At 43.4% G+C, this 24,029-nt stretch overlaps 1 protein-coding gene and 1 pseudogene across 2 annotated transcripts in view; one reads left to right on the top strand and one right to left on the bottom strand.

Moving 5' to 3' along the window:
* Window positions 1–24,029, bottom strand: part of GHR (growth hormone receptor) — a 194,289-nt gene that overhangs the window by 149,377 nt on the left and 20,883 nt on the right. The window lies entirely within an intron of this gene.
* LOC139009706 (U2 spliceosomal RNA) lies at window positions 15,309–15,465 on the top strand (annotated as a pseudogene).

Raw genomic sequence — 24,029 nt, 5'->3', positions numbered from 1 at the left:
TTCTGTTCCAGATATCCTGGCAGTTACAACTAAAGTTAGACCGAGCTGAGGCACCACACCAGGCAGGGGTGCACACCTTGTAATCAGAGCGTGCACATACCAGAACATGCTGTACCTTCTCTCCGTGATGTTCTCATCTTCCACTTGAGCCCCATCTGAATCCAATCATTTGCCTGCCTTTCTCTTTCTCCTTTAGATCAGGAACTGACCCCAGGGAGAAGAGAACACTGTATATATTTGTAAAACATCTCTAAAAGTCTCAGAAATTGCCATAGGAGTACAGTTTTAACATTTTACTCAATAATAATTCTGTTGAAAATTCCAGGATAGTGTCTGACTCACTGAGGCTTATCATGAAAAATTGTGCTACAACACAGAGTCCCTGGACCTCAGTGTCTTATCCTATAAAACATGAGACGTGGGCTTGAAGATCTCTGGTCCCTGTTTTATGAATCCCTTACTTCCGGCTGCTAAGTTTTCATGTACAAGCGCCGATGGACAAGTAGCATACCTTCTCAGAAGTGTGGACAAATGCTTTAAGCATGATCTGGATAAAACCTACCCTCTAGACTAGTTAGTCTCACAGAAGTTAACACAATACGTGGAAAAGCTGCTGAGCTTAGCAAAATCACCCATGGTGCTTCCAGATCTTTCTCTAAGCCCTTGGTCAGTATAGCTTGCAGAAGAGCTTATTTTCAGAACTTGCCGGTGTTTAGGGCCTTTTTTTGTCATGGCCCCTCCCCCCACTGTTATGTTCACAAATTTGGCTGCTTTTCTTAGCCTAGAGCAGTGGTTCTCAACCAGGAAGGCTTTTCTCCCCTGGTGGCATTTGGCAAGGTCAGGGTTAACTTTTGGTTGCCACAAGTTGGGGAGGTGTGTTACTGGCCATCCAGTGGGTAAAGACCAGGGATGCTGCTAAACATCCTACAGTGTGAAGGGCTCTCCTCACAACAGAGAAGAGTCTGACCCCAAATGTCAATAGTGCCAAGACTGAGAAGCCCAGGTCTAGAGAGAGGAGGGATGGAGGAAGGGAGTGAGGAAAGGAAGGAAGGAAGGAAGGAAGGAAGGAAGGAAGGAAGGAAGGAAGGGAGGGAGGGAGGAAGGAAGAAAGGAGGGAGGGAGGGAGGGAAGGAGGGAGAAAGAAAGAAAGAAAGAAAGAAAGGAAGGAAGGAAGGAAGGAAGGAAGGAAGGAAGGAAGGAAGGAAGGAAGGAAGGAAGGAGGAGGTTAGAACCATCAGTCCTCTCTGGCAACACTTTCTCCAGAAGGGCCACATCCTGGCCTGCGTGTAGCTGACTCATTGAACACATGCATGTTACCTGCCAAGATGCTATAGGCTCTCTGAGTTTTTGACCTCTGAACTCTATTACGCTTCTGGCATTTTGTTTTAAAATCCCCCCGCCCCTTCTCCTCTAAAAGAGGGTCTAGTCACGGTGCTTCAACTAAGTTTCAGCCCCTTTGCAGAGCAACAGAAAGCCAGTCCAGCCCTCCTGAGCTGATTGATTCTCTCAGGTGACCAAACAGGGTGGATTCTGTTTTCTTTGCAGGTTGAAACTCTTGTTTTTCTTAGGACACACTGTTCTCTTGAGGCCCTATGCCTGGCAGCAAAAAAAAAAAAAAAAAAAAAAAAAAAAGCAACCACATGCAGCTTTGCTGTGGGTAGTCAGGTACGCGGCAAGAATTCAGGGTCTGATAACTCAGACACTCAGAGAACTTCCTCATCAAGGTGAAAACCCCTTACACCTCAGAGGCCTCACCCAGGCCTGGAGCTTTTGGGCTTCAACAAAGAGCCACAAGGGAGGGCAACTGGAGAGAAAAGTGGCTGCTGACTCAACAGTAGTCACCTGGTTGGTGTCAGGCATTTCCTTACCTGCTAGGGCTCCGTAGGTGCTACGTTTGTCTCTGCCAAGCTAATGTGACCCAGTAGTTCCCCATGGCCTTCCCCACCGAAGGGACTGCTGGCTGGTCTACGGGACACCTGTTGGCAATACCCAGCTCGGAGACATGGGCGTCCTCACCCTTTTCCCCACTGGACTGAGGCCAGCCAGCAGCGGCCACTCCTCCCTGGCATGGGCCCTGTTTTACCATGGGAGCCTGAAGGAAATCATTCTTTGCCCCGTACCAGGGGATCAGAGAAGTATACTAACCTTTATTCTATCAAATGAGAAAAAGCAAGATCCATAAGAGTTTAGACCAGAGATTTCCAATCTTTCCATGGATCAGAAAGGCCTCTTAAAGGAGACCCTAAGTTGTCTAGTTAGTAACAGTTCTCCCCCACTGTGTTCCTACAGAACACATTTTTATGGGGGTGGCATTGTGCCTACCTTAAAACAAACAGAAAGCCCCCATTCTCCAGCTTCCTTTGCAGAAAGGGATGGCTCTACGGTTAACAACATGTACACTGGTCACCAAGGAGGACACGGAAGAGAACAAACTTAGCTGGGTAACTGTTTACCTTTTGCCCTCTACCCTTCTTCTTCTGGTCTGGAAGCATGTGCCTGGATCCCCTGCAGCTGTTTTTCGAGCACAAGAAAGAGGGCAGTATAATAAGGACTATGAAGAGAAAGCTCTAAGAAGCTCGCGACACTTGCTGTTATGGAGACTACAATCCTTATACCATGACAACTTTGCAATTTATTTAATTTTTCTGAGCCTGTTTCCTGAAGTATGTTCTTATCTCCCTTGCAGGGTTTGTATGGGGATTTAAATGAGATAATATCTGCTAAACTGCCTCAGAATGGCTGATAAAAATCAGTTTCCAAATCAACAAATAAATCATTCCTTTCTCCTTTTCAATCAGATCTCCAGACATCAGGAGAAATCAAGCCAGACTTACTGCTGCTTACTAATAAGCTAAACAGGCCTCTGTCTAAAGTGTTTTTTGACTTGGTGTCAAATTATTGAGAAAACAAGGCCCTAGGCCAGCGATTTTCTTTTTCTTTTTTCTTTTTCTTTTTTTAAAAATTTCTTTATTGATTAAGTTATTACATATGTGTCCTTATCCCCACATTACCCCCATCCCCCCCCAATTCATGCCTTCACCCCCCTGTTGTCTATGTCCATAGGCCAGCGATTTTCAATCATTTTCATCACATGGCACCCATGAACTAATTACTAAAATTCTGCAGCACACCAAAAATATATCATATGTTTTGCCGATCTGACAAAAATAATTAAGCATGCCTAGCCAGTTTGGCTCAGTGGATAGAGCGTCAGCCTGCAAACTGAAAGGTCCCAGGTTCGATTCCGGTCAAGGGCACATGCCCGGGTTGTGGGCTTGATCCCCAGTGGGGGACTTGCGGGAGGCAGCCGATCCATGATTCTCTCTCATCATGGATGTTTCTATCTCTCTCTCCCTTTTCCTTCCTCTCTGAAATCAATAGAAATATATTTAAAAAATAATTCAGCATAATTTTGATTCATTCACACCTGACGGCTACTGTTGTGTTGGCTGTTGTCATTTTTTAATTTGACAAGGTAGGGGGGTAAAGAGGTCAGTGGCCCTGACTAAGAAGCCAGGTATTGCATGTTTACAAAATTCTTGCAGCACACCAGCTGAAAATCACTGGACTAGGCAAATGAAATAGATTCCCTTCAAGGTGAGCAGCAGGAGGTCAAGGTAAGTAGCAGACTGGTCCGTGCAGGCTGAAGCCGAGAGAACGTGTGGCTTTGCTCAGTAGGGAACCTAAGAATATCTGAAATAAAGCAAGCATCAGGAAGGATCTCAAAAGCCCTTACAGCTCAAGACAACCTCCAGGGAAGTGAGGCAAAACAGAAAAGCCAAGAGGGAGAGCCATCCTTTGCATGACCCCAGGGCCTGCGGACCTGACACCAGGGCCATTTCTTTCCCCAGGCTACGAGCACACACGTGATTTTGATTCCTACGTGCATACAAGTCACCTGCGAACAGGTGACTCTTTTCTAATGTTTTCTACTTTCCAAGGAAATCATTGACTTCCACAATTTCTCTTTTCTAGCCCGCAGTTCTTTGGCACCAAGTGAATCTGCTAACTTCCTTCTCTTTAGAGCAGACATCAGCCAACTTTCACTGTAAAGGGCCAGAGCATAAATACCTTAGTCTCTGTCCCAACTCCGCTCTGGAAGTGAGAAAGCAGCCACTGGGAACACTGATAACACGGAAGGAATGGGCATGATTGTGTTTCAATTACATTGTATTTACAAAGCAGGTGGCCTAGTTTGGCAATCTCTGCTTTAAAGGGCATTGGGATTATGCTATACAAAAGCAAACAAGAAACATTTGATCATACATAACACTCTCTCACCAATAATTATATCATGAAACAAACCAGAAGGCTCCAAATGAAAACCAACAGAGAAAAACATGAAATGGGAAAGACAGGCATTCCTACATTTGAAACAGTGCTTATCACGCGAAGCCAAAGACTCAAATGTTCAAAGATTAATGTTCAATGATTAATGCGAATTGTGATAAGCAAGGAAGTGAATAAAATCATCTGTAGACTATAGCACAGGGGTTCCACATGAAGGTCAAGGTAAGCATTAGGAATGAATGGGAAACACCAATAAGAAGTCCAGCCTTTGAACCTTTAAGCACAAAAGTACAACAAGAGGCAGAGATATGAGCTTGGGCAGTAGCAGAACATCTGGTCCAAACAGATGTCCTCCAGACATCTGAGACCCCTCCCTTTGGCCCCAAAACTACTTGGCACTGGCCTCACTGCTTTGCTTTCTTCCTTACTCATATGCAAGTGTTCATATGATGAAAATGATTTACGTGGGAGGCACACGGAGGAAGATGAACAAAACAGAGAGAGAAGGCACTGGAGAAAATCAGAGCCAGAGGAGGGTCATGAGGCCGAGCACTTTCAGGAAGGCTGATCTTTTGGCTGTTCTGTGGCTGTGCTACTGTCTCCCACAAATGGAATTTGTTTCTACTCTTCTTACCTGGAACTCCCTTCTTTCATAAGTAACAGCCAACACTTCTGAAGGACTCACCTCATGCCAATGTTCTAAGTACATTATATACACATACTTTGATACTTTTGATCCTCAACAGGTGCAGTAGGTCCTATCATGGAACAGATGAGACAACTGAAGCACAGAGAGGCCAAGTAATTTTCCCAGGGCTACACAGCTAACTAGTGACAGAACTGGAACTAGAACCCAGACAGTCTGGCTCCAGTCTGTGCTCCCAGCCTCCACATTATCCTGAGTTCACAGCCTTCCTTCTCCACAGTGCGGACTGGGCACCTCACCCTCCTCTTTACCCTCCCGTGTATCCCAGAAAGTTGTTTTTGTGCGTTTTTTTTTTTCCATTTTTCTCAAGAAAATGATTTAATATAGCTTTCAGATACAATTGACAATTTATAGGAAATAAAGAGGACAGGGAAAGATGTGAAAGGATATCCTGGGTAAGCAATCAGCAAAATCTAGACTGTAGCAAACTCTCCAGGATAAACCATTCGCTATTTTCAATGACTAGATGACAGAAAGATGGTGACTGATTTTGAACCTATAGATTAAGAGACTTAAAAGGCTTATAACCACTTTCAATGTGTGGATATTATTTAGAGCCAGATTTAAAAACAAACAAACTGAAAAACAAATTATGACATTTATGAGACAATTGTAATTTGAACACCATCTGAATGACTTAAAGAATTATTTTTTCATATAAAAATGGTATTATGAATATACCTCTAAAGCGCTTATCTTTTAGAGATTTATTCTGAAACACTCATGAATATAATAAAATGATGTCTGGGATTTGCTTCCAAATAGTACGGGAGGAAGAAATTGGGTGTGGCAGAAATGACACAAAATCGGCCATGAATTGATTGCTACTGAAGCTGCATGATAGGTGTTTGAGGACTCATGATCCTCTTCTGCTTACTTTTGTAAAAGCTGAAAATTTATATAATAAGAATTTTATAAAAGTGTGAAAGAGAGACACGCTAGGGTTAAGGAACAAGGCTTCAGGCAAGGAGGAGATTCCCTATTTGTCAGTACTTCATCTACATGTGTATCCTCTTTCAGCACATATTTTAAAGTGTAAGGCGAAAGTTTAAATGGAATGCGAGTATGGAAGGGAAATGCTCTCATTCCTGAAAGATAAGCCTTGGAGATGCTGGGATAACCAGCAATTAATTCCCTCAGGAGCAAGTTTCTTGAATAGCAGGAAAGCACTTGAAGACCAATGAGGCCTAACCTCTGTTACCCCCTGGCCATAGCTAATCCTGCTCTGACAAGTTCAGGGTTGAAAGCACGAGGAGGATGAAAATCACACCCATACATCTCGGGACTGGAGGAGGAAAGGAAGTCCTCAGTGAAGGGGGATAGGGAGCAACGACACACATGAGAGAGTGAAAGGCCGCATGGTGTCAAGTTCAAAGCACTGTCCCTATAGACCTAGGTTTCAATCCCAGCCCCACAACCCATCTGCTGAGCAACTTTAGAAGGTCATTTAACTACTGTGGACCTTGACTATGTTATCTTCAAACTGAGGAATTTGAATCCACATTCCTATGAAGATCCATAATCCAAAAGATAAAACTAAAGATATATGCTCTTGGAAGCCAACCAGAACACTAGACCCGATAAACTACTCATTTCTAGTCTAGTGAAGGCTTCTCTGAAATGTTACCACTGAGCCACAGAGCTCTGGGTCTTTGGCAAGACCAAGAAACAAGGTGAAATTAGTGAAGCTGAGAAGAGACCATATTGAATAAAATGGAATCTGAAAAGTAGTATGCTCTACACTGGGATCAATGTTTCAACTAAGGGGATAAATTGTGGATGAAAATGATGGGATGAAAACAGATCAGAGTAAATGAGTTTTCTGCCGGGACACTGCTAACTCGATGTTCAACCATCTATTGGTGCCAACTGTCTGGAAGGCAATCTGTCCTTCAACAACTGTAATCAGATGTCAGACAAAGCATACCTGAGACTTACAAATTTCACAGGCCAAATAATACTGCCTCAACTTCCAGAAACTAGACTCCCACAATGCAATGCATGACTTTCCATTTGGTGTCCCAAGATCAGACATAGCTCCAGGTCTGTGTCTCCATGGAGATGCATCCAATATACCCAGTCATTAGGTCTTCAACAAGAGTTTAAGAAAATAATTGGTCCGGTTTGCTAAATGTCCTTCAAAGAAAGGACAAGTCCTTGGAAATGATGAAGGAGCCTGGTATACTGAATTGGTTGACAATACTCTTGACCTTAAATTGCAGGATTATTCACTAATCAAGAACGACTAATTCTCTCTGCTTAGAGAGCCTAATTAGTTTTGTGCTCATGCTTCCCCTTCTGACACAAAGTACCTCTTCACTACTCGGGGAGGTTTCCGCCGGCATTGCCTCAACTGGTCTTGACAAGAGAAGAGATGAATCATAGCAGCAGCCTGGCACCCTCTCAATCTATAACAACTCCTCCTCACCAAGGGCTAAATCAGAGCTGGCCAGATACAGGGAGCTTTTTTTCTTTTCTTTTTAAATAAAAAGAAGGACATTCACAAAGGAGAAGCCCTATTTGACATAAATAGAATTACTGGTGACTTGGCCAATAGAGCTGCTGTCAAGGGTGGGTCTATGCAGACAGTGAAGGCAAGCCCAGATAGGACTGGCTTGTGATGATGGTTCCAAAACTAATCTGTTTCAAGAGATAAAATACTCAACATAATCTCCGGTATAATGAAGACGCATAGAGCTAAATGCCTGTCAGACTCCTGAGCCCCACCTCCATTCAGCTATGGTAAGCCAAGGCTTTCATGCTTTCTCCACTGCAAGTGTTTCTTCTTGAAATCGAACATGTGTACACAAGCTTCAGTTACCTGCATGAACAGCATTCTACCCTAACCCAAACGAACCTACAATCCCAATAAGTCTGGGTTGGGCTAATTTTGAGGCCAATCCATTTTTTCTGATCTCACAGTAATAGGGCAGTGATGAAAAGCTGTACAGAAGAAAAATAACAGATAGTGACTGGGGGGAGGAGGGTTGTATTTAAGTAATGCAGGATGAATAACATACATAAGGGAAATATGTAAATGAATAGAGCAATAATATTAATAAAAAACTACCAGGCTGACAAGCAATAGGTGAGATGATTACAATCTTGGTGGAAAAATTAGCTAATAAATAATTCATAAATCTCTCTGGGGGTAGGGAAGAAAACTTATGTACTCTTCAGCCATGCTGTCTCCCTCTCAATGGAGTTACTGCTATATTCTTTTCCTGCGTGCACATCTCCCAGTACACTCAGTGTTCCCAGAACATTCTATAAGTACGTATTAGATAGTGGAGTACCCTGAATGTGCCTCCTAGCTATGATTGTCCCTTCTCATTCCTGCTTGCCTATAAAAGCATCATGTACCTCAAGCAATATCTGTATCTTACAATGTAATCTATCCCCCTAAAAAAGAAATTAGAAGATATGTCACTTAGTTCCATACCTATGGCACAATACAATGTAGAGGTTGTCATATTGCCTGGGTGAGATGAGATACTAAAACATAGAAACACCAAGATGTAGGAGCTTTCATCACCTAAGAGGGTTGCTAAATCAGAAACTTAATTCCAACCAGCTAAGCACCTCACCAGAGAAAACTAATGAATTTTTATAGTACAGGCAAATCCCTTCCTTGCAGTTCACTCATCTATAAAGGACAACAAGCAGAAATAAAAACCCAACATTTTGAGGTGACTCTCTACTAGACTCCTGGGTGAGGATGTCATCAGCTTGCTCAACATCAGTTGTATTTACAGCGGTAAGTTCTCTCTCTTATCCTCCCGTTCATGCTAAGCTGTGCTTGAAGGCACAGAGAGACATCAGTGGCTGCCCCATAGCAAGGTTCCAGAAGACAGCGTGCCGAGTGGATGGTTAGGGTAGCCAGGGTTAGTTACATGAATGGGTGTCTCCTGGATGTTGCTACTTTTATATACACCCATCCATGTTTGATGGTATTTGAGGAGTTTTAGACAGAATAAACTATTAGATAGTTTCCTCCTAACAAGTCTTTTTCATGAGAGTTGGTTTCTGAATATTAGGAATCTGAATAGGGTTCTGTTACTTGTTGAGCTACTAGTACCTAGCAAGAGGATACTGAGGAGGCAAGGACTTATGGATGCTCTCTTCCTTCCCCCGTGAAAACGACCATCCTGACACAACCAACCAGCCAGGGTATGGTTGCCTACAGTTTCAATGGGAGGAGAAGGGTTGCGTCAGACAGAGAGACTTAAGGTGCAAACTTGGTGATGATGTTTCCTGGGGCTCCCTTTGAGTTTCTAAAATAGCCCAGCTCTAGAGTCCACGGGGAGTTTGGCCATGATAAGTAGGTTAAGTATACGCTGTCCTTTGGGACTTGCACTCTCTCAGTATTTACTAGGCATCCACTGGAGCACCTATTCTCAGCTGCAGTGACGAACATTCCCAGTAAACCCCAAGATTCCCTTTCTGCTCCAAGACATCAGTGTCAGTCTCTTCAAAGTCTTCCCTATGTTGGTTACGTAAAACCATGTTACTTGGTTACTCTAGACAGTTAGGATCTACGTCAGCCAAGAAACTATGATGCAGGGCTTGCTGTAGTGTAGGCAAGACAAGGAAAACCTACCCACCTTGGCTGCATTTGCCCGATGTGATCATGGTCTGTCCTGGCAAATGAAAGGTGGGAGAACAGGCCAAGACTAATACCTGTGTAAAATGTGCACAAAACACGTAATTGGGCCTATGTCTACAAAAGTGGTACCTTCAGAAACATTTCTTTTGCCCTCAATTTACAAGCATTACCAGGCCTGAAAGATTTTCTTTCTTTTCTATTATTACCATATACGGATTCTATGAATAAGAAACAGATCATGTCTGATCCTCCTAATTATGTGTTAGGTCCCTCCACAAAAATCACTAGTTATTGGATACCACAGTCCTAGAAAGTCAAGTACACAGGTCTGAAACTGTGTATTTTATAATTTTTAGGCACCCTCTATTGAACAGGTTTGCACTGGTTCTTAAAAATCAGGACTTGCAAATGTTTATATATTTAGGCAGAAGTTTTTCAAAACATATATGATGACCAACACATTTTTAAATCTACCATTAAAAGAACATTTTTGCTGATAATATGATATACCAAAATCCTTCCCCATTCCAAAGAAAGGCTGGCTGTATTCTAAGCAATCGCTCTCATTTAACACAGTTAAGTCCTCCATCTCCCCACCTCCATTGACAGACACGCTTGGCAACAAAACCTGCTTTCTGCCCAAGGAATCACTGAAAAGTCCCCACCACTCCTGGGAAGGAGGAGGGGCCAATCCTTTGAAAACCCCATTTCCATTTTATCTTCCATGTACCAAATAATGGGATTTCTACATAACAATATGACTTTTTTTCCTGACAGCATGTATTCGGATTTCCTGTTACACATTCTGTTACTTGATTTGTGGCGATCTAAACTATTTCTGACATACTTTGATGCCTCCACCCTTTAAATACTTGCAGCTTATCTGTGTTTTTAAGCCAATTTTCACCCAATGTTTGCCATAAGCAGCTGTTCCACTGTGACCAAAACAAGTTGGAAAGAGTTTAAGTTAAATTTTTCAGACAGAAAGGAAGGAATAGGGATAGAGAGATAGAAACATTGATAAGAGAGGAACATCATTAATTGGCCCCCCACTGGGGATTGAGCCCGCAACCGAGGTACTTGCCCTTGACGGAATCGAACCTGGGACCCTTCAGTCCAAGGGCCAACGCTCTATCCACTGAGCCAAACCGGCTAGAGCTAAGATTATGTTTTTAAGGGACAGTCCTAAAAGGCCAGGCAGGACACTGCAGGCCAGGTTATAGCTGGGACGCCGTCCACAGGGGCAGCTACATCTGTGCAGCACGTGCCTCGCGAGTAGATATTGCTGACCTTTCATTTTGCATTTGCAGTCCAGGGCCCAGCAAAGTGTCAGATGCCAATGAAGGCCATTGGGCTGACACAAAGGCAAATGCAATCAGATGGACTCGATCACACGGCACAGCTCTGCCAAGATAGGTAGGCCAGGGTCATAATCATAGTCTGTAATGTTGAGAAATGAGTGAGATGCAACAGTCTTCATAATACAATCCGCATGGTGATGCCATTACTGAGAGTAAATACAACCCTCTGCTACATACAACCTACTGCTTCTGGAAGGAAAAGGAAGAAGCCACAGGGACCTGTGAGCCATTCCCATGTTTCAGGGGGTAAATGCTGGATCTCTATGAACATCTCAGGAATCAAAACTTATCCTGACCCTTCCACTAGCTTCAGAAGTTCATTTCACTCTTCTTCTTCCAAGTTACACTGGTCAGCTGCATGCACTTGTCCAGTTTTTGTGTTTTCCATGTGGGAATATCTTTTACCAAAATGTTCTCGCTTATTTTTCCCTTAGAATCTACTGTAACTTTAAGGTGTTTTTTTTTTTTCTTCTTCTTCTCTTCTTTAGAAACAGAAAAAGGGAGGGTATTTAAATGAGGTTTAGAGTTCAAAGCTCAATAGAAGGGCAGTTTGTTCAGCTGGGCATATCCAACCCTGCTCTCAAATGTTTATTTTATAACTTTGTCCTATTTTAAAAGTCTTATTTATAAAGATTAATGGCCAGAACTTCTGAATTTGGAGAGAGAAGCAAAATGCCTGAGCCCAGACATCCAAATGGAACTCCAGTGATAATTCATATCAACACACAATGATCTCCAAAGCAACTCCCCTCACAATAGAACAAATGAAAGGAGACAAAATGGTGAGCCTGTCTATGCTGCTGTATGACAACTCCAATTCTTGTGTTGTTGCTGCTGCATTGCCAAAATTATGCTGCTTACTAAAATGGCAATAAGTGCATAAAACAAGTGTGTATGTATGTGCATGTGCATGTGAGTGTATGTTTAAATCATGCTCTACTTAGCTACTTATAAATTATGGACATCAAGACGCTACAGTCACTCATTTATGTTTCTAACAGAAAAAGCCAAATGATTCTTCTTTGTTATTTCAATCCCATATTCTACTTCTCTTTTCACCAAGCTAATTCTCATCTTATGTGGTTCTGACCAAACATTGCCAAGAGAGCTAGGGAGTCCATTTTCAGGACTGAAGTCTGTTGTTGTTTTTTTAAAAAGGTAATAGGTTAAAAAAAAAATAAAAAGAGAGCCAGGTAAATGAGCTGGGAGGGGCCACTGGGAAGCTGGGAAAGGATTGCAAGCGAACAAAGTTGAGAAAGAATGGGAAAGAATAAGAAGACTGAGCGGGCAGGTGGTGATAGGTGGGGCAAGAAGTGAGGAATAGAGAGGACAGGAAAAGGAGATAGAGAGGACAGATGTTGAAGAATGCAAGGAGCAGGGAGTAAGTAGGCAGAACTCTGGACTGCACTGAGATTCGTCCGGTAGTTAAGCAGTGGAATTGGGTGTTGGATAGTTCTACCGTGTAGTAGTGACTGGATGAACTCGGGCAAGTTTCTTAACCTTAGGGTGAACATATAATCCACTTCACAGAGTTATTGTGAGGATTAATTGAAATAATCCAAGCAAACACTTTGTACATGGTGAGCACTATCCAAAAGTCAGCTGTGCTGATGAAGGTGACTCTTTGGCTCCATGGGAATCTCTACATGAGCCACTTGGAGTTTCTCTCCTCCAGAAATGTACATTAGGAGGGAAGATAAAATATGTACACAAATGGATCTCTATCACAGAAAAAATGAAATATTTGGTGGGTCTTCAAAAATAACACAAGCTCTAAAGAACTCAGAAGACCAATACACTGAAATTCTACCAAGTTAAAAATAATTAAGTTAAAATAGAGAGATGAAAGGTGAATAAATAAGGTGTCATGACATGGGAAGAGAGCAGATAGGAATACAGTAACTGTGTGCATGTAGTTAAAAGGCTAGGCTTTCAAATTGCACAGATCTGGGCTCAAATCCCAGCTAAGCTGTTTACTAGCCAGGTGACTTTGAACATGTTACTTGCTTCCTGGAGCTCTGTTTACGTGTGTATAAAAGGGGAATACAAATCTCTTTAAGACTGTTATGTGGATTAATTGAGGAAGTATAGAAATTTAGCACAGTGGTTTAACAAATGTGGTGTCATTATTGCTTTTAGAGTTTAGTACTATATTTAAAGTTCATAGGGGATTTAGAGAACCTTGCATGAGGAACTAAATAAACTAGGCTCAGTATCCTTGCAGGAGAGAAGGCAGGAGCCAGAGCACAGGCCCAGTACGTAGGTCAGCATGTAGGCGGGCCATGCTTGTCGGGGTGGGCAGAAATAAAGCCACATGAAGAGCTGTATCAAAACAGGTAAGCAGCTGTTCCACTGTGACCAAAACAAGCTGGAAAGAGATTTAAGTTAAATGTCGACTGAGAAGTTTCATGATATGCAAACGTGCAGAGCCACTGACAGAAATCACCACCAGTATCAGCCTCATTTGGAGGGTTTTAAGATACATAAGCAGTAATCTTTATTCGTGTTTTAATACAGTTCTGCCTACAGGCTGATAGATGGAATGAGTAACTGTCTCAGTACATCTCCCTACATTGCAGATAAATGGCATTCGCCTCTTGGTTGAAATGGAGTTTTGGTGAGTGTCATGGAAAAAAGAAAGAGGTAGGAACAAATATGTGTTGTTGTTGTTCTTTCTCCTCAAGAAGCCACACTCAGGAATCTGGCACTATGCTAGGTTGATCTGTAGCAATTCTGCAATCTGGGCCATATGGTTTTATTTTGGTGTTGTATTTCATGATCTCTATCCATTGTAATCCCACTGGTGAACGTATGGTGACAGCTAGGCATACTCTTTAGCAAATTTGGAAACTGAGGCACAAGAACGTTAAATTATTTGTCCAAAATAAACACAGAAGGGAGAGCTTTCCTCCATCTAAATCTTTTTGCCAAGATTCACGTTAAACGCAACATCGTCAACTGCCTAATAACTATTAGATATAGAAAAGAATGTTTCCCATTCATTAAACTGATACACTAAAAATACACATGACAATATTCTATTTGATAAACCTGCTCCACTTGGTGGGAAAACCTTTCGACAGTTCTTAGAATCTAGAATCCCTTTGGCCATTTAGGGAGCAATGTTAAAAGAGTTCAATCATTCAATTTTGACTGCTGAGATTCACCATGAAAAATGATATTCTAATTGTATGAAATTTTCTGAAGAGCAATGTCGCAATAATAATAGCATATTAAAGGGAGAAAAAACTGGACCCTGGATTATTGAGCCTATTAAGGATATCATTATGTAGAACACTGCTTTCTGCAAATTTATAAAATAATGTTTTAAAATCCGCCTTCTGGATTAAAAAATAATTAAATAATAGTAGCTAAGTATTTTTATAAGCCATACAGGGAGAGGAGGAAGGAAAATTTTGAACAATATCACATCATAAACTTTTTTATAAAAAAGAGTGTCATTTAAATGAAAACAAATGAGACTTTTGAAGGATGAAGTTGGAGGCTTACATTCTTTCACTCATGTCTACATTCATTCATTCATTCATTCGGCGCAGATAAGCCCAGAGCCCTCTGTTAAACTGTTATTAAGAGTTCAAAAGCAATAAAATATTCACTCTTTGATCTCAGAGAATATACAGCTTAGATAAGAGACAATGTTTCATTAGGTTTCTGCCAGATAATTTAAAATAATGTAGAGTTATGTATAACAAATAAAGTTGTATGTGTTATAGGAATATAAACATTTTTTACATGAACAAAAAAGGAGCAAGTTTCTATTTCTTTGATATGCCTTCCCTCCATGTTTTCTCTGATTCCTATGTATCCTAAAGAATATCAATATTGAACTGGAAAAGCATTAATAGCAAGAACACAGATAGGAATGACTCACATTGGTATGATTGGGTAAGATTATGATTCATTATAAGTCATCAAGATTAACGAAATGATGTGAATGCAAATAAAGTATAAGTGATTGCGGGAAGAACAGACAAAGCAAAGTTCTTAAGAAAGGAGAACAGTAATGAGAATGCAAAGTAGTTCATGTGAACCATTTCAAAGTAAGTCCCCACTTTTTCCAAGATAGTTCTTGGAAATGGCGACTCAAGTCAAAGGACAAATGAGGCAACTAATGTCATTACAGGTAATTGAATTGATATGAGCAAAAGTTAGGTCTCTACAGCATATTTCTGGTCACAGAAACATCACCGAACTTCTAATTAAGACCTCAAAATAATAATAATTCTCCTCCTCCCTCCTCTTCCTCCTCATTTTCCTCCTCCTCCTCCTTCTTGTATTTCCCAATGAAGTTTTTATTTATTTAGTTATTTTTATTACATTTAATATCGCTTCTCGGCCTTTTGGCTAAGATCAAGTGTAGTACATTTATTGGGGGTAACATTGGTTAATATGATCATAGAGGTTTCAAATATACATTTCTATGATACATGATCTATATGTTATATTGTGTGCCCACTACCCAAAGTCAAATCATCTTTCACCACCATATATTTGACCCCTTATCCTTTACTACCTCCTGCCCTCCCTTTTCCTCTGGCAACCACCATTCTATTGTCTGTGAGTTTTTGTTTGCTTTTCTTGTTTATTCACTTGTTGCTTTCATATCCCACATATGAGTGAAATTATGTTAAGTCAAACTTTTTCTGCCATCTCAAAGTCAATGAAATAAACGCGAGCTATGCGTACACTTGAGAAAGAGTACTAAAAACAAGTAAGATCATTGTTTTCCAACCCACTGATTCTAGTTCAGGCTGGTGGGTGGCCAGAGCCAGTCCTGGCAGCTCAGGGCGCAAGGCAGGACCCCACCCTGGCAGGACACCCTTCCACCACAGGGCCACTCAGACTCACATCCCCCCTCACTCAGTCCGGGACAGTTAGACATGCCTGCTCCCCTAACGTGCACATCTTCACGACGTGGATGGAAACTGAAGTCCTGGGAGGAAACCCACGCAGACATTGGGAGAGGGTGCAAACTCACACAGATAGTGGACCCCTCGGGGAGTCAGTTGTGTCCATCCACTTATAACAAAGTGTCATTGAGCAAAACGGTGTTATTTGAGGACCAGCTATGTGAGTCCTCATTTATTCCATCTCCAACTGCTTAATATAGGGCTGGGGGCCTTTGCCTGGCAGGTCAATATTAAATGCCTCAGAGGGAAAAATATTTAAAGCGTGCTATTTAAATACCTACAGGAACCACCTCTTATTAAAATACAGAAATGTACAAGGAATACAGAAATGTACAAGGAATACAGAAATGTATAAGGTTACTCTCTTTTGCGATGCCATTAGTTTTTCCTTCACCTCCATTAAAAAAAAAAATAGAATCTGGCTTCTTAATTCTGCTGTCTGCAAGCCAATTTCCAAATTACAGGGGCTCAGGTCCTAGCCAACTGAATTGAATCTGAAATTGCCATGTGTTCCTATGGAAATCATTTTGTTTGCCATTTTGTTAGAGGTAGCTATTATCTTAAATAGTACACCCAGGAGAGAAACCCTGAGCAGCTTTGTTAGAAAAGTAGGAGAGAAACGAAGGCAATGGAATGGTTGCATGAGAGATGCAGAGACAGACAGGCTAACGACTGGAACAAGGTCCTGAAGCAGTGAAATGAGGTGGGATAAAAAACTGGTGGAGAGACAGCAAAACTGAAACAGACTCATAGACACAGAGAACAGACTGGTAGTTGCCAGAGGGGAGGGGACCTGGGAGGCTGGTCAAAAAGGTAACGGGATTAAGAAGTACAGATGGGTAGTTACAAAATAGTCATGGGCTGGACAGTACAGCATGGGAAATCTGATCAATAATACTGTAACAACTATGTATGGGGCCAGGTGAGTACTTAAAATAACGGGGGAATCGCTTTGTAAATAATATGATTGTCTAATCACCATGCTGTACACCTGAACCTATTACAAAACAACAGTGAATGCCAACAGTAATTTAGAAACAAAACAAAACTGGTGGTGAAAGGCTTGGGCCTGAGAAGAGACCTGCCCTTCTCTGAGTTCTGACCCAACGAGAGAGCAAAGATGAAAATCCGGGGAGGTCTATCCAGGAGAAGACACCCTGTCACCCAGGACGGCCTAAATCTGTGGTTCCCAGCGTGTGGTCGTCCGACCGGCGGCAGCATGGCCACCACCTGGGAGCCTGTTAGAAAAGCGAAGTCAGAAGCCCACCCTGACCTACTGACTCTGAGTCTCTGGGGACAAGGCCCCAGGCACTGGTATAAGAAGCCCTCAGAGTGATGTTTACACATGTTCGAGTTTGAGAACTACTGACCTACATCCTCAGCTAGAGCAGTAAACCAGATCATCTGCTGAGAGCAAGGGTGGGGTCGCCGTCTGGGGCGGAGACAGAACAGCTGCAGGGAGGAATGCAGGAAGGAGGTGAGGAGTTCAGGAAAAGACCAGCCCAGCTGTGCCAGGCCTGTGTGCAGCGAGCCAGCAATTAAAGTTTTCTGGTGAGCTGTCTGAGTATAACTTCCATGCAGAGTAACCATGGGTCTCTGCAAAACTGCATTCTGATCCTCATATAACTGACTATGACCCTGAAAAGACAGCTTGGTTTAATTTAGGGATTGCTATATGTATGTGCACGTGTGTGTGTTCAGGTGTATCGATGTTTGTATGTATGTGTACGTATGTATGTATGTCTAGAATAAATCTGATTAAGCAGGAAAGGAGAAGAAAAGGTTTTTCTGTATTACACCGGAGGAGAAAATGGACTGGAACAAAGTTAGCAGACTCATAAGTATTCTACATGTGTGGCCCTGGGCAAGTGATTAAACTTCTTCAGAGCTCATTTTGTCACCTGTAAAGTGGGGTCTAGAATTCACTGATTCAAATAATAAGAGCTGGGTACAGAAATAACCATAATACAAAATATATGGTGATGAAGGCAATGATGGTGTATTGATATATGCAAAAGACTTAGAGAACAGGGAGGAATTAGCAATTAACTCCGGATAAGGAAAGCAAGAAAGCCTTCACCTAGAGCAGCGGTTCTCAACCTGTGGGTCGCGACCCCTTTGGGGGTCCAACGACCCTTTCACAGGGGTCGCCTAAAACCATCGGAAAACACATGTATAATTACATATTGTTTTTCTGATTAATCACTATGCTTTAACTATGTTCAATTTGTAACAATGAAATTGGGGGTCACCATAACATGAGGAACTGTATTAAAGGGTCGCGGCATTAGGAAGGTTGAGAACCATGAAGAGGAAGCCCCAGAGCTGGACCACGGAGGGTGAGAGGCAAGTCAGCAGAGGGAAGACCATGACCGCAGAGAGAGAAAGAAAGTGCAGGAGGCGCGGGAATGGGACAGCCCAGGTGGATCTGCTTGCCGAGGGAGGACCAAGGTCTCTCTTCCAGCTCCAGGACTGATTTCCCAACAATTTCCAGCAGCCTGGAAATAACGGGAAATGGGATGGCATAATTTTATCAACCAGCCCAGTGCTGGGACACTTCTTTCATTTTCAGCAGCTCCTAAATATGGAACGTGGTAAAAGCCTCTGTCAGATTTCCTCCTGGCTGGCTTTAACGTGAAGAAGCAGGGGTGTACGTAAGTGGTCCAAGGAGTGTCCAACCCTTGCACTAGCCACACAAATCGCCCCAGGGTTGCAGGTATTGCTGGGGCCGCTTGGCAGAGGGTTGGCTCGCCTCTGAAAAGTACTGCTGCTCAGAGGCCAGAATTTAAATTGTTCCATCTTAGGAAAGAACTACAATGAATTCCTGATTAACCTTTTACAAATGGGCCAACGTTTCACTCTCACAGTAAAATTCATATACTGCGTTTCTGGCAAAGAGCCCCTGCTAAGCACCCGCTTCCTGCCTGAGGCCCTGTCTCAGAGGACTCCAGTGAGCAGAAAACACTGTCCTCTTGAGTTTAAAAGCAGTTCTGGGCTCTCCTCGGGGCAGGATGGTTACACCCAAGACAAAAGAGCAGCAAGTGTTCCATTTCCAGGAGAAAAGCAAAGAAAGTATCTACAGTCAGGATTCCAGGACCAAGCCTCAGGCTGATCAATCAGAGCATCACACCTCCCCTTCCTGGAAAATGTTTATTTCTGATAGTTTTTTAAATTTATTTACTTATACGACTTAAATGTACTAAAGGGCATCCTAAAAGTGCTCCTACCCAAGGTCCAGAAGGAACCACATTTTTACTTAATGAGCTGTGCCATGCACATGAGCCTGGAAAGTTTAGTCCAAAGAACAGCGCTTCACTGATTTCTGAGTCCCCATGGTATGAGTCGCAGGCCTGTCTGTAAAGATGACTTTTCTGGAATTTTTAAGGATGTCCGTGGTATGGAAACTCCAACAGGGAAACAATCTCCCATAGCAGTGTGCGGGACATGCGCTCGGCACCCTTACCAGCGCCTGTGCTGGCCAGCAAGCCGTCTACAGCACCTCCTCTGTGCTGAGCACAGAGACACTGCGGCTGACTCTAGCCACAGGTGAGAATCCTGCCCAATCCTGCCCCTGGAATACAGAGGCCAGAATGTCACAACCACCGGGTTTTAATCCTTTTCCTGACAGCACTCTGACACAATGGCAGTGTCTTGAGTTTTGAGGTTTCAGATCTGATCAAACAGCTACTCTTTCTCTGGCAACCAGTCTTTAGGTCACTGATAAGGTCTTGGACATGGGCTAAGACGTCTCTTTATTATATTTATTGTACTAGAGGCCCGATGCAGGAAATTCATGCAAGGGTAGGCCTTCACAGCCCCGGCTGCCTCGCGGCCATGTCTGCCTCATGGCCCCGCCCCCCACCCGCACCTGCCTTGGCCTGACACTGCCCGTGTCCGCCGCCTCCCCTCCCCCCCCCTCCCCCCCCCCCCCCCCCCCATCGATTGCCCTGCAGAGGGTGGCCTGGGCCTCCCTCTTTGGGGAGGTCACGAGTCCGTCCCCCCCCCCCCCGCCCCCGACTAATCACATTGCACCTGCCTTGGCTGGTCTGGCACCAGTGGGTGTCATAGCGTGTCATCCTACTGTGCGGCCATTCGGTCCATTTGCATATTACACTTTTATTATTATAGATGTACCATATATATTTCCAGGCTCTTGCTCCATCACTTGGCCTCATTAAATGGGCATCACGTTTAGACTTGATTCCCAACCCCAACATGTTGTAGGTATCATTGGAGAAATAGTTGATATCATGAATGATTACCCCTTTCCTCAGTAAGGAAATACTTTACTGATTAAAGTATTTAATTTGGATGCTGGGAAGAAACAGGGATTTTTGTTTTGTTTTGTTTTTACATGTCCAAATAAAATACATCTTTAAGATCTCACAGAACCAGAAACTCAAAGATGGCGCTAAGGAGCCTGTATGCACCAAGCCCAGGCTCCTTGGGCAGATTTCTCATTTGCAAGCTGTGTACACTGACAATTAAGAAGACAGTACGTGTGCCAACAGGAGCCACCATGTGTGTGTGAGGAGAGAGATGGGATAGAGTCAGAACAAGGCCCCAATAGGACTTCATCCACAGCCTACTGGACAGCGGATGACCCCGCGATATGCTGGAATCGTCTGAACCCAGAAGCCTCCAATTTCTATCGCATTTCTGTTGGCTGTATTTCTCCCAAACTTCCCAAAGGGAACTTTGGGAAAAGGCTTTATAATTATGTGACGTAGCCATGGAAAAGGAGAATGCAGGTTCAAACATGTTTTTGACCACTCACTCATTGTCAATTGGCATTATCTTTAAGAATTCATGGTTTTTAAAGTTAACTTGATGTATGTTTCTTAACTCATACAGGAAATTGCACCCCACTAAGAGTATTCCTGTCCAAGAGACACCCCACAGATGAGGGGGTAAGCCTCCTTTTCCCACTGCTGAAGGCTGGGAGGAATTTGGGTTCCCACTCACCCTCACTTGCCACGTGCCCCATTTTCATTTCTGACTCTGACATTCTGGCTGATCATTGAGCACACTTCTGACATGATAAGTGAACCCCCTAGTATATAAAAAAAACTGCTTGATTTTCTATTACTTCCCAAGACAGTAGCTTCTCCTGAATCATGCTGATGTAAAGTGACCAACCAATGGAAGAATCACTCAAAATACAGCACCATGAACGTTGAGTGGATGCAAATGCCTTGCATTGATTTGGATTCCTTTCAGTCACAACTGTGGAAGTATTTACCCGAAACATTCAGGACCATGGCAGCCAGCCGACCTACTGCCAGAACAGCAGCAAATCAAAAAGTGCCCCTCCCCACAGGCCCCAGGAATCTGAGGGAGAGGGACACATGCATTTCCTAGGAAAAACACTGAGGCACATACTAGTCCAGAGCTAACCACTGACCCAGTTGAAGGTAGAAATAGAAAGGTTTAAATAAATACTATAAATAGCGACCTCTGCCCTCACAGATGAGAAGACTCTCAGGACATACTACCTTGCTCCTGGCTTCCTCAAACACACACCCATTCCCAATGGGTTCAGTGCAGTGGATTTTGGAAAAACCATTACAACCAGCCCAGGATATCTAAAACAAACTACTCAAGAGTGTGGGGTGGCTGACAGTTGTCAGAGGGGAGGAGTGTTGGGGGCCTGGGGGGAAAAGTGAAGGGATTAAGAAGTACAAGTTGGTACAGAATAGAAATGGGGATGTCAAGTACAATATAGGGGATATAGTCAATAATATCGAGATAACTACGTATGCTGCCAGGTGGGTACTTGAAGCATCGGGGGCACCACTCTATGAAGGACATGATTTTCTAACCACTTTGCTGTACATCTGAAGACAGAATAATATTAGAAAAAGAATGTGGGGTGGTTGGGAAAGAAGGAAAAGCAAGTTGGGAGGCAAAGTGGTTACAGAAGCAGCTCTACTGCGTGGTTTTTTTACTCCAAATTTCGATTCCAACTGAATTCAGTACTCCTTCAGCTGAATACGCAACACAGAGGCACCCCACAGGCAACCCCAGGGGGTGTCTCTGCTTGGTGGGGAGCCTCACAGAAGACACACTGGCCTGTCCCGAACTAGTCTCTAAGTGCAGGCTTCCTCTCTGGACAGTCTGTGTCTTGAAGGAGTGTATGGTGATCACTCTAACCATCAGAGAGGCACCTTGGGCATCTGAGTGATGGAAGTTCCATTTGAATAAAGCGCTGGAAGAGCAATAGAACCAATGTTTACCAATGGATGGTGTGATCCCCAAGCGTCCAGAGGAAACCTGTTGGGGATACAGCTCTGAATTTGGATTTTAACCTTTGGGGAACTGAAATATTCTTCTGCTATATTAGATAAAGAGATATGCTCATGTATATACATATACATACATACATATATATATACACAATATATACACACACACACACATATGTATACACACACACACACACACAGATATACATGTAGGTACATATATATTCTTCCCCACCCCCATTTAGGAGGTGAGGCTGTTGGGTTGTTGAGACAGGCTAACTCTTGGGCACGCTCTTCTGAAAGACAAAATGAATATTTACTCCCACTGGGTAAGTGTCCCTGGGAACTTTCCAGAAAGAAACTCTGACACTAAAAATCAGTAAACAGCCAGAGCATGAAGCAACAGCTCAGGTAAAGTCCAAACTTGAGAACCCCACCACAGCTTATGCTCCTGTTCTGGTACCCACGGGCCCATTTCCCAGCTGTGCAGGGCATGCAGCTGCCAAGGGAACCAACTCTGCCCATGTCCCGGGTCTCTGGGTCCCAGGAGGCTGCTCTCCTCTCGGCAACAGGTCTGTCTGCCCACTGGGCTGTTCCTATTGCAGGGGAATTTGGGTTCTAGGGAGACGCCTGCATAATGGCGAGAGGGGAAGGTCTCCTCAGGCTCCAACACCAGGCACTTCGACATGCCCTGCAGAGGCGGGGCCGGGGGGGGGCGGGGGGGGGGGGGTGAGGCAGAGCCAGGGCAAGGAGCAGGCAGGCCCGTCCCCACCACTGTGAGCCGCCTCTGAGCCCAGCCGGTCTGCATTTCTTCCGGATTCAGATGCTCATATTAACCAGCCGGCCCCACTGCTTTCCTTCTATCCAACTTAGACCACAGGAGCCAGCTCTGTGTCACCCCGCACCCACAGTCCCGGTGCTTTTTACACAGTGATCATTCTCAAGGAGGTCACAGAGCTGCTCAAGTGGCAACAGGAAACAGTTACTCCTGGAAAGAGAATCTTTTCCTACTTTATTTCTTTATTATTTTTCCCCAAATAAATATATTCCAGTGTGCCTTTTCAGTCCATTGAATTCACTCACTTGGGTCACTCTGGCGTAGTTACTTCTATTATTCTCTTTTGTTACGTGCAGTGGAGAAGATAATAATAGGTATTAGGAAGTGCATTGTGTACGTGTGTGTACAAAATGCCCATAATTGAGAATTATGAACTCTGCCAAGGACTCTAGAGTTTGCTTAGAGTCCAAAGTGGGGATCAACCCACTTTGGTCCCCATTATACTCCTGACAAAACTGAGGTAATGTGGCTGATTGTCCCCTGGTTCTGTCTCTTTGCTTTGCTCCATCAGCACACCTACAGCCCTGCTTTCCTCTGCTTCGCTCGGCCTCCTCGTCTCTTTTCCCTGGACTAGGTCCACTCGAACAGCTGCCTTCCCACCTGCATCACCTTCCACCTGTTCAAGGCCAGCTTCCCACAGTGCACTGAGCTTTTCACACAGGTGTTTCTCATGACAGGGCCCCACTCCAGTTCTCTAAAAATGCAGAAGTAAAAACAAATGAACTTCCACCTCAGTGCTGCAGATAAAACGAAAGGGCCATTTCAATTGGAAGGAGAAGAGAGAAAGCTTGTTTTTGAGTCAGAATATGAGTTCCCACTCACCATTATTTCCTTGCTGCCTAGAGTAGAGCTAGCACATTGTAAATGCTCAATAAACACACACACGCACACACACACACACACACACTCATTCCTGAGAAACTCGGAGGACCAGGGAAAGATTAATAAGGCAAACTGCATTAGAAGTCAGGAAACCTGGATCCCAGGGCTAGCTGTGATCAAATTAAATTATGTGGCTATGGGGAATATTTTTTCTTGGTTAAAAATCAACA

The sequence above is a fragment of the Myotis yumanensis genome, unplaced genomic scaffold (assembly GCF_028538775.1).
Source record: "Myotis yumanensis isolate MYYU_CA2020_CCGP unplaced genomic scaffold, mMyoYum1.0.hap1 SCAF_4, whole genome shotgun sequence".
Taxonomy (NCBI): Eukaryota; Metazoa; Chordata; class Mammalia; order Chiroptera; family Vespertilionidae; genus Myotis; species Myotis yumanensis.
The sequence above is the reverse complement of the archived record's forward strand: the minus strand, read 5'-3'. Positions and strand labels throughout refer to the sequence as shown.